Genomic DNA, 13,152 nt, shown 5'->3' with positions numbered 1-13,152 from the left:
GGAAGTCGCCAGGACTGGAAGGCTTGAGTTAGAAGAAGGGACCAGATAAACTGGGACTGATCTCTCTGGAGTGGAGGAGGCTGTAGGAAGACCTTATAGATGTATATAAGCTCACAAGCGGGATGATGTTGAAGTTGTAAAAGATGCTGCAGAGGCCTAATTTGAGGTATTGTGCATAGTGTTGGTCACCTACCTACAGGAAAGATATAAATAATATTGAAAGGGTACAGAGAAAATTTACAAGGATGTTACCGGGTCTGGAGAACCTGAGTTATAAGGAAAGATTAAATAGGTTAGAACTTCATTCCTTAAAATATAGAAGATTGAGTTAAGATTTGATGGAGGATACAAAATTATGAAGGGTACAGATAGGGTAATTGCAAGTAGACTTTTTCCATTGAGATTAGGTTGGACTACAATCAGAGGTCATGGGTTAAGGGTGAAAGGTGAAAAGTTTAAGAGGAACACGAAGGGAAACTTCTTCACTCAGAGGGTGATGAGAGTGTGGAATGAGCTGTTAATGCAAGTGGGGCATGAGAGCTCTATTTCAATGTTTAAGCAAAGTTTGGATGGGTACATGGGGTATGGAAGGCTATGGCCCTGATGCAAGTCGATGAGAGTAGGCAGTTTAAATAGTTTTTGCATGGGTCAAAGGGCCTGTCTCTGGTCCATGATTCTATGAGGTAAATTGTCACAGTCTTTCTTCCACGGTAGGACAGTCTAAAAGCAGGGGATGTAGCAAGCTGCCAGAAGAAGTGCTAGAGGTGGGTGCATTTGAATGTTTGAAAGAGATTAGGACAGCTTCATGGTTGGAAAAGTTTAGATGGATATGTGCCAAATTCAGGCAAATAGGGGTAGCTCAGGAAGGCACCATGGTCAGCATGGGCAAGTTGGGCTTCCATGAAGCTCTGTGATTCTATGGCATAATCCCATGGAAAGGAAGTAAATTAAATTTCTATTTAAAACAATTTACACTATAGTTAGCTTAAAGAGATATGCAAATATTATGTGGGTATGAAAACCATGAATCATACCATACAACTACAAAACAAAACAAAAGTTGTGGTTGATGCCCAAAGCAGTAAAGTTACGTTGATAGAACATAGCCGCCGCCTTCTCCATGCATTTTCCCAGTTACAATCAGTAACGTTGTTAATCTTGGTGCCACATGACAGTAGCCAAGCACTCATCAACTCCACTACCTCTGAATGACCTTTAATTCAACAACAAGATGAGCTGATTTTTCCACCACATTGTGGTGGACACAGCTGGATGAACAATTCAAATCTCAACCATCTCTCTCTGCATATGGACATGTTAGAAGGATGCCGTTCAGACCATAAAGTCTGCACTGGCTCTTGTGGAAATCCCATTCTCCCATTTAACTTATTGTCCCACACGCCCATCAGTTCCTCTCCTCCCTGCCCCCTAACCTCCCCTCCTGTCACCTACCTACACTAACTTTACAGTACTATTAGGAATGGGAAGTAATCAGGCAACAGCCCACTTAGTTACAAGGAGAGCATATGAATGTCATACAGAGAGCACCTGAGGGCAGGATTGAACATGGAGTGTCAGACCTTTACAGTTGCAGCACGGTCTACTGCAACTCTCAGGATGAAAGTTATCAGTAACCTCATGAAAACAAGACAACTTGTCATCATCTTCATCATCATCGTCATCATTATGTGCCATGTTGTATGACATGGGCGACCATGGTCTTCCATCTGTCTTTATTCTGAGCTCTATCCATGACTATGATTGTTCTTCGCAAATTTTCGTACAGAAGTGGTTTACCATTGCTGCCTTCTGGGCAGTGCCTTTACTAGACAGGTGACCCTCAGCCATTATCAATACTCTTCAGAGATTGTCTGCCTGGCGTCAGTGGTCACATATCCAGGGTGTGATGTGCACCAGCTGCTCATATGATCATCGAATACCTGCTTTCATGGGTTCATGTGACCTTGATCAGGGACTAAGCAGGTGCTACACCTTGTCCAAGGGTGACCTGTAGGCTAGCGGAGGGAAGGTCCACTGTACACCTCCTTTGATAGAGATGTATCTCCATCCTACCACCCATGTATGGTTGTGCTGTTTGAAAAACAACAGCTGCATTGGACATGAGTAACATCTATAACAAGTAAGAAAAGTTAATGCACAAAATATGGGGTCCGTTACCAAGGCCAGCATCTGAAGTCTCCTGAACCTCTGTAGTCCCTGTGATGAAGGAGCTGCTTGGAAAGAGTTCTAGAAATTTGACCTGGAATGAAAGATGCAATTCCAAATCAAGATGTCCCATTGCTTGGAGAGGAATTCAGAACTGATGGACATAATAGACTGCCAGAGCTGGACTTTGGAGTGATGCACAAGGTGCTGGAGGAATTCAGCAGGTCAAACAGTTGTACACACTAGAGTTTAGAAGAATGGATATTGAAACTTACTGAACATTGAAAGACCTAGAAAGAGTGGACCTATAGTAAGACCAGAAGGCAAAGCCTCAGAATACAAGGACATTCCAGAAATGATGAAGCAATTTTTTAGCCAGAAGGTGGCAAATCTGTGGAATACGTTGCTACAGATGGCTGTGGAAGCTAAGTCATTGGATATATTTAAAGCAGAGGCTGATAGGTTCTTGATTATTAAAGGTGTCAATGGTCATGGGGAGAAGACAGGAGAATGGGGTTAAGAGGGATAATGAGTTCACCATGAGTTGATACCACTCAACAACAACAATCATTAGTGAATGCACTATCAACAGAAGGTCATTGATGGAAATGCCAGATTCATTTTCTGATGTCATGTCAATCCAATGACGTTTTTATTTCAATTCACTTCATGCCTTGCTGGGCTGTTTTGAAGACAGTGGTAGCTCTAGAGCAGAGGTTCTCAATCTTTTTTATGCCACTGACGCCTACCTACAGTTAACCGAGCGGCCCATAAACCGTAGGTTTAGAACCCAATATAGACCGGAATGGGAATAGTGGTAAATTTCTTTCCATAAAGGATACAATAATTCAGTAGCTCCTGGTTTACAATGTTAACTTGGTTTTAATTCCAAGCCTGTTCACAAGCTATGGAGGGAAGCCTCTGCATCTGTAGAACAGGGTTTCAGATACAACCCTGGTAAGATCTCCACTTTACCACCAAACTTACTAACTCAACTCACTACCACCTTTTGGTATACAAACACACAGGAATATAATTGATTCTTGTTGTGATTTGTTGAAAAAGGGCAAAAGCTGAAATCAGCACGGTAAATCTTTGGTAATTTGGTGATTTAATTTTGGTCATGTTAACCTGTTTCTGGATGTTGTGCTTAACAGCTGTGGACCAAAATACATTTCTCAGCCGATATACAAAAACATGACTTTAGGTTTACAAACAGATCTATGCCTCATGATATTTTTATGATCAATGGCTGAAAGGAAATGACTCTCTGATTCACCCAGCCTCCCACAGCTTCTGCCTCACCACGTATAAACATCTGTTATTCCACCCAAAACCACCGTAGGAAAGTCAGCTGGGAAAAATAGGTCAATTTAGAAGGTTAAAAATTTGGGGATTTTCTCTCCAATCCTATTTTAAGAGTGGAAATTATTCTGGAAGATCATATGCACACCTTCAGTGCGGACTTGGCCATGCTTTTCTGATGAAATATCATCCAATTTCAAAGAAAATAAAGAATATTTTGGCACAAGCAATAAAAAAAAACAATATGAGAATTAGTTAGCTAATATCACTATCAGAATTGGTGTAGCATCAAGGTCCAATCAGGTCTCCTCCCTCCCCAACCCAAGTACCATGAAGATGGCTAGAAAGATGCTTTAAAGGAGAGTCAGGGTGGTGTATGCCCAGAAACATGCTGAAATGGGATCTGTATGGCTTATTTCAACTTAGCCTCTGCTGATTTCGTGGAATCATAGAATCTGGATGAAGAGGTGGAAGGATGGGTGAGTAAGTTTGTGGATGATACAAAGATTGGAGGTGCTGTGGATGGAGCTGTAGGTTGTCGAAGGTTACAAGAGGATATAGACAGGCTGCAGAGTTGGGCAGAAAAGTGGCAGATGGAGTTCAATCCGGACAAGTGTGAGGTGATACATTTTGGAAGACAAACCAGAATGCTGAGTACAGAGTTAATGGTCAGTTACTCAAGAGTGTGGATGAACAGAGGGACCTTGAGATTCAAATCCATACATCCCTCAAGGTCGCTGCACAGGTTGATAGGGTAGTTAAGAAGGCCTATGGGATGCTAGGCTTCATTGATAGGGGGATTGAGTTCAAGAGTAGAGAGGTCATGTTGCAACTCTACAAATCTCTGGTGAGACCACACAGAGTATTGTGTTCAGTTCTGGTCACCTCATTATAGGAAGGATGTGGAAGCTATGGAGAGGGTACAGAGGAGATTTACCAGGATGTTGCCTGGTTTGGAGAACAAGTCATATGAAGCAAGGTTAGCAGAGCTGGGACTTTTCCCTTTGGAGCATAGAAGAATGAGAGGGGACTTGATAGAGGTCTACAAGATTATGACAGGCATAGATAGGGTGGATAGTCAGTACCTGTTTCCCAGGGCACGAATATTGAACACCAGAGGGCATATATACCAAATTAAGGGAGGGAAGTTTAGGGGAGACATCAGGGGTAAGTTTTTTACACAGAGGGTTGTGAGTGCCTGGAATGTCTTGCCAGGGATGGTGGTGGAGGCTAAAACATTAGGGGTATTTAAGAGCCTCTTGGACAGCAGGCACATGGATGAAAGAAAAACAGAGGGTTACGGGGTAGTGTGGGTTTAGTACTTTTTTTTAAGGAATATATGGGTTGGCACAACATCGAGGGCTGAAGGGCCTGTACTGTGCTGTAGTGTCTAGGTGTAGTAGGGAAGGACCATTCACTCAACCTTGACTGTGTTGGCTGTCTTCCAGAGCTACTCATTAGCTCTAGCTTCAGCTCTTTATGCTTATAAATGTTTTCCAACATATTCTTGTTGGTCGGTGGAACCTGACCACACCACATCTGCAGGCTGTGTGCTCCAGGTTCCAACACATACTTATAAGGGTCCTTTGGTACACTGGGAATAGTTGTGGTGGGCTGTGGGTGGGAAGCTGGGATGCAGTAAGAGACCTGTCAGAGCCGCTGTTAGACGAGTCCATTAGGACTTCGCTCAGCTTGGCTCCTTGAAGAGTTAGAATACGGGGTACTGGATAATGTCACAGTAACGTCATCAGTGGTAGGGATATTATTGGAGAAGATTCTTGAGACTTATTCGCATCTGGAAAAGCATGTTTCAAATAGAGGTCATCAGGGCTTTATGCAGGGTGAGTCATGTTTGACAGAAGACATGATAAAGATGATTGATGAGGATAGGAGAGAGTGGATGTTATCTACATGAACAGATTTCCTTATGGCAGGCTGATCCAGATGATTAAAACACATGGAATCCATGAACTTTTGGTAGACCAGTGTCCATGGTCTATGATCAATGATCTGCAGAGATCAATGGTGGACTTCTGTTGTTTATGGTAGATATTTGGATGAAAATGTACTTGGGTAAATTTGCAGACAAAATGAGAAGTGGTGGAGCTAAGGATAGTGAGGAATGTAGTCAAATGAGGAATGTACAGCAACACATACAATCAGTGGCTACTTTGATAGGTACATCTGTACAGCTGCTCATTAATGCAAATATCTAATCAGCCAATCATGTGGCAGCAACTCAATGCATAAAAGCATGCAGACATGGTCAAGAGGTTCAGTTGCTGTTCACACCAGACATCAGAATGGGGAAGAAATGTGATCTAAGTGACTTTGACCATGGAATGATTGTAGGTGCCAGACAGGTTGTTTGAGTATCTCAGAAACTGCTGATCTCCTGCGATTTTCACGCAAAACAGTCTCTGGGATTTACAGAGAATGGTGGGACAAAATAAAAACATTCAGTGACAGCAGTCCTGTGGGGGAAAATGTCTTGTTAATAAAGAGATCAGAGGAGAGTGGCCAGACTATTTCAAGCTAACAGGAGGGCGACAGTAACTCAAACAACCAAGTATCTCAACAGTGGTGTGCAGAGAAGCAATTCTGAATGCACAACAGATCAGACCTTGATGTTGATCGGCTACAGAAACAAAAGACCATGAACATTCACTCAGTAGCTACTATATTAGGTACTGCCTGTACCTAATAAAGGGGCTACAGAGCCTAGATCAATTGGAAATTTGTGTGGAGAAATGGCAGATAGAGATTAATCCAGACAAATATGAAGTGTTGTACTTGGCAAGTTCAAGTACAAGAGGAAAGCATTCGGTAAATGGCAGGTCCCTTAGAAGCATTGATGCACTGAGGTGCGTAAATATCTCTGTGAAGGTGGCAACATAATTAGATAGGTTTAAGGGAACAACTATTTTAAATGCTGGCATCGAGAAAGAAAAATAAATTAAACCTGAAGTATCCAGCAAATAAAAATACCTTTCACCTGATCTCTTGAAATCAAAATTGAGTACTTGAATTTGTAGTGAGCATCATTGGAAAACGGTAAAGTGCTAAAGGCGGAGAGGACAGGATGAGAGTTAAAGTGACAGGCAACTAGAAGCTCAGAATTAAGCTTTACTTTACTTTATTGTCATCAAACAATTGATACTAGAGTGTACAATCATCTCAGCAATATTTGATTCTGTGCTTCGCGCTCCCTGAAGTACAAATCAAAGTAAATATAATAAAAATTTAAATTATAAATCATAATTAGAAAATAGAAAAGGGAAAGTAAGGTAGTGCAAGTCAGGTCCGGATATTTGGAAGGTACGGCCCAGATCCGGGTCAGGATCTGTTCAGCAGTCTTATCACAGTTGGAAAGAAGCTGTTCCCAAATCTGGCCGTATGAATCTTCATGCTCCTGAAACTTCTCCCGGAGGGAAGAGGGACAAAAAGTATGTTGGCTGGGTGGGTCGTGTCCTTGGCTATCCTGGCAGCACTGCTCCGACAGCGTGCGGTGTAAAGTGAGTCCAAGGATGGAAGATTGGTTTGTGTGATGTGCTGGGCTGTGTTCACGATCTTCTGCAGCTTCTTCCGGTCTTGGACAGGACAACTTCCATACCAGATTGTGACGCACCCTAGAAGAATGCTTTCTACGGTTCACCTATAAAAATTAGTGAGGGTTTTAGGGGACAGGCCAAATTTCTTCAGCTTTCTCAGGAAGTAAAGGCGTTGGTGGGCCTTCTTGGCAGTGGACTCTGCTTGGTTAGACCAAGTGAGAATATTTGTGATATTCACCCTGAGGAACTTAAAGCTTTTGACCTGTTTCACCTGCGCACCACTGATATAGATGAGGTTGTGCGGTCTGCCACTCATTCTGAAGTCAACAACCATTTCCTTCGTCTTGCTGACGTTGAGGGATAGGTTATTGTCTTCTCACCATGCCACCAGATTCTTACTCCGACTCATCATTACCCAAGATACAGCCTACAATTGTGGTGTCATCAGCAAGGTACAGGCTGCAGATTACACTGATCATAGTCCTGAGAACGTACATTTGGTAGAATAGGTAGCTATTGTGTGTTTGAAATCTCTGAAGAAGTAGGTTCTTTATAGATTAGCATATATCTGCTTTCTGTCATTATAAGATGGTTTGATTAAAAGAGGAAGGAAATCTTTTCTCTTGGGCCTTTTTGACATTGCGCCTCAGTAGAGTGCGCAATCCTGGTTCCTTACATAGAAAATGTATTTGCCACAGAGGACTTAAGGTGAAGAGTTAAAATTCCAAGGATGGTAGGCTTACCATACAAGGAGAGACCAATTGGTATGGCTTTGTATTCCATAGCATTCAAAAAAAGTGAGAGGCAGACTCATTTGAATCTTACAAAACATTATAGCAGTTTTACAAACAGGATACAGGGAGGATGTTTCACCAATTGAGGAGTCTAGAACCAGGAGCACAGCTTGAGAATCAGGAATAGACCATTTAGGACTGAGATGAGGAGAAATTGATTCCACTCAGACAGCAGCGAACTTTGGAATGGTGTATGGAAGCTGAGTTGTTATGCTACTTCAAAGGATAGACTGGTTCTTTTCTTGTCAAAGGATGCAGGGACAATACTGGAAAATGGCACCGAGGTAGGAGGTGAGCCATGATCACGATGGATGGCAGAGCAGGTTCAAGGTGCCAGATTGCCTACGCTACCCACAATTTCTCACCCCATCCACCCCCTGGCCTCCCTGAATGCTATGGTCATAACAACATCTTTAGCATGTTTAGATGGCACCATCCATCGTCAAAGACCCTACCATCAAGGCCAATGGTCTCATCCCACTGCTGCCACAGGAAGTAGATATAGGAGCCCAAGGTGCCACACTGCCAGGTTCTGGAACCTGTCAACCATCAGACTCCTGAACCAGAGCGGATAACTTCACTCCCCATAACACTGAACACTACAACACATGGACTCACTGTAGTGTACAGTGACACATATGCACTTTGACAATAAATTTACTTTGAATTTTTTTAGTAATGGAATGCTGTAAGTGGTGGCCTCAATGAGGCCCAAGTATCTCAGCAACTAAATGTTGAAATAAAAACAAGCTCTCATAATTGATTTAAACACACTCTCTGTTAACTTTGGAAGACATTTAAGCAGGGTTTAGCTGCCTAGACAGTCCTTCTGATGTCAACAGAATGGCTCTTTTAAATAGCTGGGGAAGCAACAAGACAATGCTATGTGCTGAGAATCTAAAGCATTGAAGATGATGGGGCCTGCAATAAGAACAGAAAATGCTGGGAATATTTGGTGGGTCAGTCAGCATTAGTACAAAGAGAAGCAGTTAATATGTAGGGTCCAGGATCCTTTGTATGTTCTCCTAGTTTCACTGAGTTCTTTCCATGATACTGTAGGCATCATCAGCTCAGTTTTATTAGCAGCAGCAGAAATGGATATTGCACAATTACATACACATCTGGAAGAAGGCAAAACACACAAATAGGGATTCTGCATGAAATTGCCAGACCAATTTTGCATAATCTCATCTGGAAATTATTGCTGGTGTGATCTATTCTAGATGAGGTCAGTCTTGGGGTAACCACATGTTTTGAAGAGTAGCAGTAATTAATCCAGCTTTTAATTTTAAGTATTCACAGCAAAGAAGAGATCTGCATTTATCTCTTATTCAAATGAATTACCAGAAAAAGGAAATCGAACATCATGGACCAAGAAACACTCCCCTGTTCAAACTGGCCGTCCAAATATCGAAGAACACCTGGGCTTTCCAAAAGTACATAGAAAAATATATCCAAAACATTGGAGGAACTCAGGCAGCATTGACAGAAAAGAATAAGCAGTCAATGTTTTGGATTGAGAACCAGGACTGAACTTAATGAACAGTCTTGGCTCGAAACATCGACTGTTTATTCTTTACCATGGATGCTGCCTGATCTGCTGAGTTCCTCCAACATTTTGTGTGCATTGCTCAAGATTTCCAGCATCTGCAGACTTTCTCCTGTTTGTGGTTGAACAATGCATGTTTCCCTCTTGCTGCACGGATTCAATAAAGCCTTATTCAGTAGCAGGCAAGCCATTCATTGGCCTTTTCTTCAGGTAGTATGGAACATGGCAAATTCAGTTTTCGTTATGGCTGCCAAATCTTCAAAAGTCACGGGGTCATAGTTTGACTTGAGCACATTAGTACCAATTGCAGATTTTCAAACTGGCTTGAGAATTTTTGTGACGCAAAAACTTTTCTTCCTTTTGCAAGTTCTGATCCCAATTATTTTTTTCTTTTTTAATTGTTTTCAGATGTATTTTGTGCTAAGATAGGTGAAGGGGCCCCAAAAATAAGTGGGTTTTCACCTTTGGCATTTTGATGCCACTATTCTTGATTGAATTAAACAAAGAGATAAATCCAAGACAGCTACTTCAGGGAAACCTTTGACAGAGGAATGGAGCAACAAAGATTCAGAGATAAAAGGTAGATTAGTCAGTGGGTAAAAATATACCCAGTGGCCACATTATTAGGCAATTCCTATACCTAATAAAGTGACCACTGAGTGTATGTCCATGGTCTTCAGCTGCTGTAGCCCGTCCACTTCAAGGTTCAACATAATGTGCTCTCAGAGCAGCTCTTTTGTACACTTCTGTTCAGTTACTGCTGCCTTCCTGTCAGCTTGAACCAGTCTGGCCATTCTCCTCTGACCTCTCTCATTCATAGGCCATTCTTGCAGGATGTTTTTTGGTTTTTTATAGGAAAATTATAGGAAATTTATAGTTTCAGAGATCCTTAAACCACCAACATGCTTTCAGCAGTCAAAGCCAATTAGGTCTGCATGCTTTTATGCATTGAGTTGCTGCCACATGATTGGCTGATTAGATATTTGTATTGACGAGCAGATGTACAGTGTACCTAATAAAATGGCCACAGAGAGTAGCTTCCCAGCACATTCCTGATTTATGTTACTTTGTTAGATTTTTGAAAGCACTACTAATGTATCTGTGTGACATTTCAAATATTCTTTTCATCTTATATGATCAGTTTAAATTTTTTTTTGAAATTCGTATAACCTTGGGATACTGATGATATTGCTGTCCCCTCTCGCCTAGATGTTTCCTGAATTTACATTCCTCACAGTAATATTAGCTGGAAAGGGATTCAGATGCACCTTTCAGAAATGAGTTGGATATGTATGCTTCCCAATAAATATTTTTGCAAGGTTGTGGGGCAGGGCAGTGTTCATTTATTTCAAATGAGCTGGTATGGAAGTGGCAGTTGGATGGCTTCTTTTACTACTGTACAACTCTACAAATCTTCCCTGCTCCATTGTCAAAGGTAGGACTGTTCAGGGGTTGGTCGGGTGGATGATTAGTTTCTCTGTACTGCAGATCATGGCCTCTCTTTGGGAGGCTTTGCTATTGCTTGCTTGGTGGGTGGTGGGTGCTGATGTCTTTTGCTGAAACAAGAGGGGGAGGGTTGATGCTTTGGGGTTCTAACGTTTTTACTGTCATTCAGTTTTTTGGGTACTCTTCTGTTTTTGCAGATGTCTGCAAAGAACAAGAATTTCAGGTTGTATATAGTGTATGTTCTATGATATTAAACAGAACTATTGAACCATTGAATTTTATTGTACATTCAGATTCATTTCTCTGTTTAATTTGAGTTACAATAGTGGTCTATTCAGAACAGACATCAGTTCAAATTTCATGGCTCATATTTCTTCAAATTTTATCCAACTACAACCAGGGATGTAAAGCCAATTAATAATTTTCAGTACTCTTTTCCATAGATGCTCCCTTTCCTGCTGAGTTACTTCAATATTTTGTGTTTATTGCTTATAATTTTTAATCTGAGGTTGCTAATGTATTGATGTCCTTGGTAATAAAGGGCTTGAAGTGGGTGTTGTCAGGTCATAGATCAGCCAGGATCTAACTGAGTGATGGAACATACTGAGAGAGACTGGCTTACTGCTGCTTCTGTGTTTCCGATGGGAACTGGAATGGAAACACTTCTAGTGGGATCCATTATTGCAAAGTCTGATGCTGACATTAATCTCTGTAAATGTACTCTGAATAGATTCTATAAATTCACCTTTCCCATTAACTCCTTTGCAAAACCTACCCCATTATCTGTACTTTGTTTCATAACTGAAGATGAAAATGCCCAGCATTAATCATCTACTCTTATTCTTAGACTGTAACAATCTGGGTTTTATTTTTTGTTCCAAGCTATAGACTTTTCTTGCCTTTGCCAAAAGGAGCTACCTCATTTTATTCAGGATGTCCTTGGTAAAGAGTTCCAAATCTGCCTGCTTAAATTTTACCTTGAGGCACTTTCCAGTTTCCTTTGGGATTTTTGAAAAAAAGGTCTTTTGAAAACATCTGCATTCACAGCTGCCTCTACAATGCAGGGTTTGCATTATTAACATGTAGCTTACATCGCTATCCTAACCAACCCTTTGCAGTTATGTGGATATAAAAGACTTCTATTTTTTTTTAAACTTGCTCCTTGAAGAACACAATAAGTATTTCTTTACATAACTGATAAATCAGTGCAGAGTGTATTTAATTTATCTGAAATGAAGTTAGTAATCAAAAGGCCTTAATTTACCACAGGAGTAAATGTAATTACTTTAATTGCTATTGCCTGCTTAATTAACATTACAATAAGTGATTGATAACTTAATGGTCTAAGGTAGAAGGAGTCAATTTGAGAAAACCGAGCTCATTTATTTTTCAACATAGTCCCCTCCTACATTTACACACTTAGTCCAGCGGTTGTGGAGCATATGGATCTTGGACCTCCAGAAAGTGTCCACAGATGGGTGATTGATAAGTTCGTGGCCTAAGGTAGAAGGAGATGAGTTGTACTACTCTCATTACAGCCACATGCAGGTCAATGCTTTGAATGATTATGCAGAAAGTTTGAAGTTAATAACTTCTGGAAATAGTAAGGGACCGAGGGTCTAGTGAGATGGAGGAACTGAGGGAAATACATGTTAGTAGGGAAGTGGTGTTAGGTAAATTGAAGGGATTAAAGGCAGATAAATCCACAGGGCCAGAAGGGCCAAATGGCCTACTCCTGCACCTATTTTCTATGTTTCTATCTACTTCTTCCTTAGGCCACGAACTTATTAATCACCCTCGTATATTTTATGTGGCAAGTCATGAAAAGTGCAAGCTGAGAATGGTCCTTTGAGGGGAACTAGGCACCAAAGACCAGTGAGAACAGGTAAAGTAATTGTGCATCTCTCTAAACAAAGCAGAAGAATTGCATGAAGATTGAAATCAGTGAGCTAATTTGAAAGGGTGAAATCAATGTCAAAACAGTTACAGAGGGACAGGAAACAATTAGATGAGGAAGAAAATACATAAATTATAATTCCAAGATTTCTAGCAATTAAAAGAAGAATGTCTTCTTGGGATGCTTTATATTTGGTATTCAAACAATTAATTGGCAGTAATCAATTCACACATGGTTAAAAACAAATCCAGAAGTTCTGAAAAATGAATCATGAAGAAGGGTCTCAGCCTGAAACATCAACTGTTTATTCATTTTCACAGATACTGCATGACCTGCTGAGTTACTCCAGAATTTTCTGTGTGTTGCTTTGGATTTCCAGCATCTGTAGATCTTCTCGTGTCCAGAATTAATTATATCTGCACCAAGTCCCAAATACAAATTAGA

This window comes from Hypanus sabinus, chromosome 18, assembly GCF_030144855.1.
Source record: "Hypanus sabinus isolate sHypSab1 chromosome 18, sHypSab1.hap1, whole genome shotgun sequence".
In the NCBI taxonomy this organism is placed as follows: Eukaryota; Metazoa; Chordata; class Chondrichthyes; order Myliobatiformes; family Dasyatidae; genus Hypanus; species Hypanus sabinus.
The sequence above is the reverse complement of the archived record's forward strand: the minus strand, read 5'-3'. Positions refer to the sequence as shown.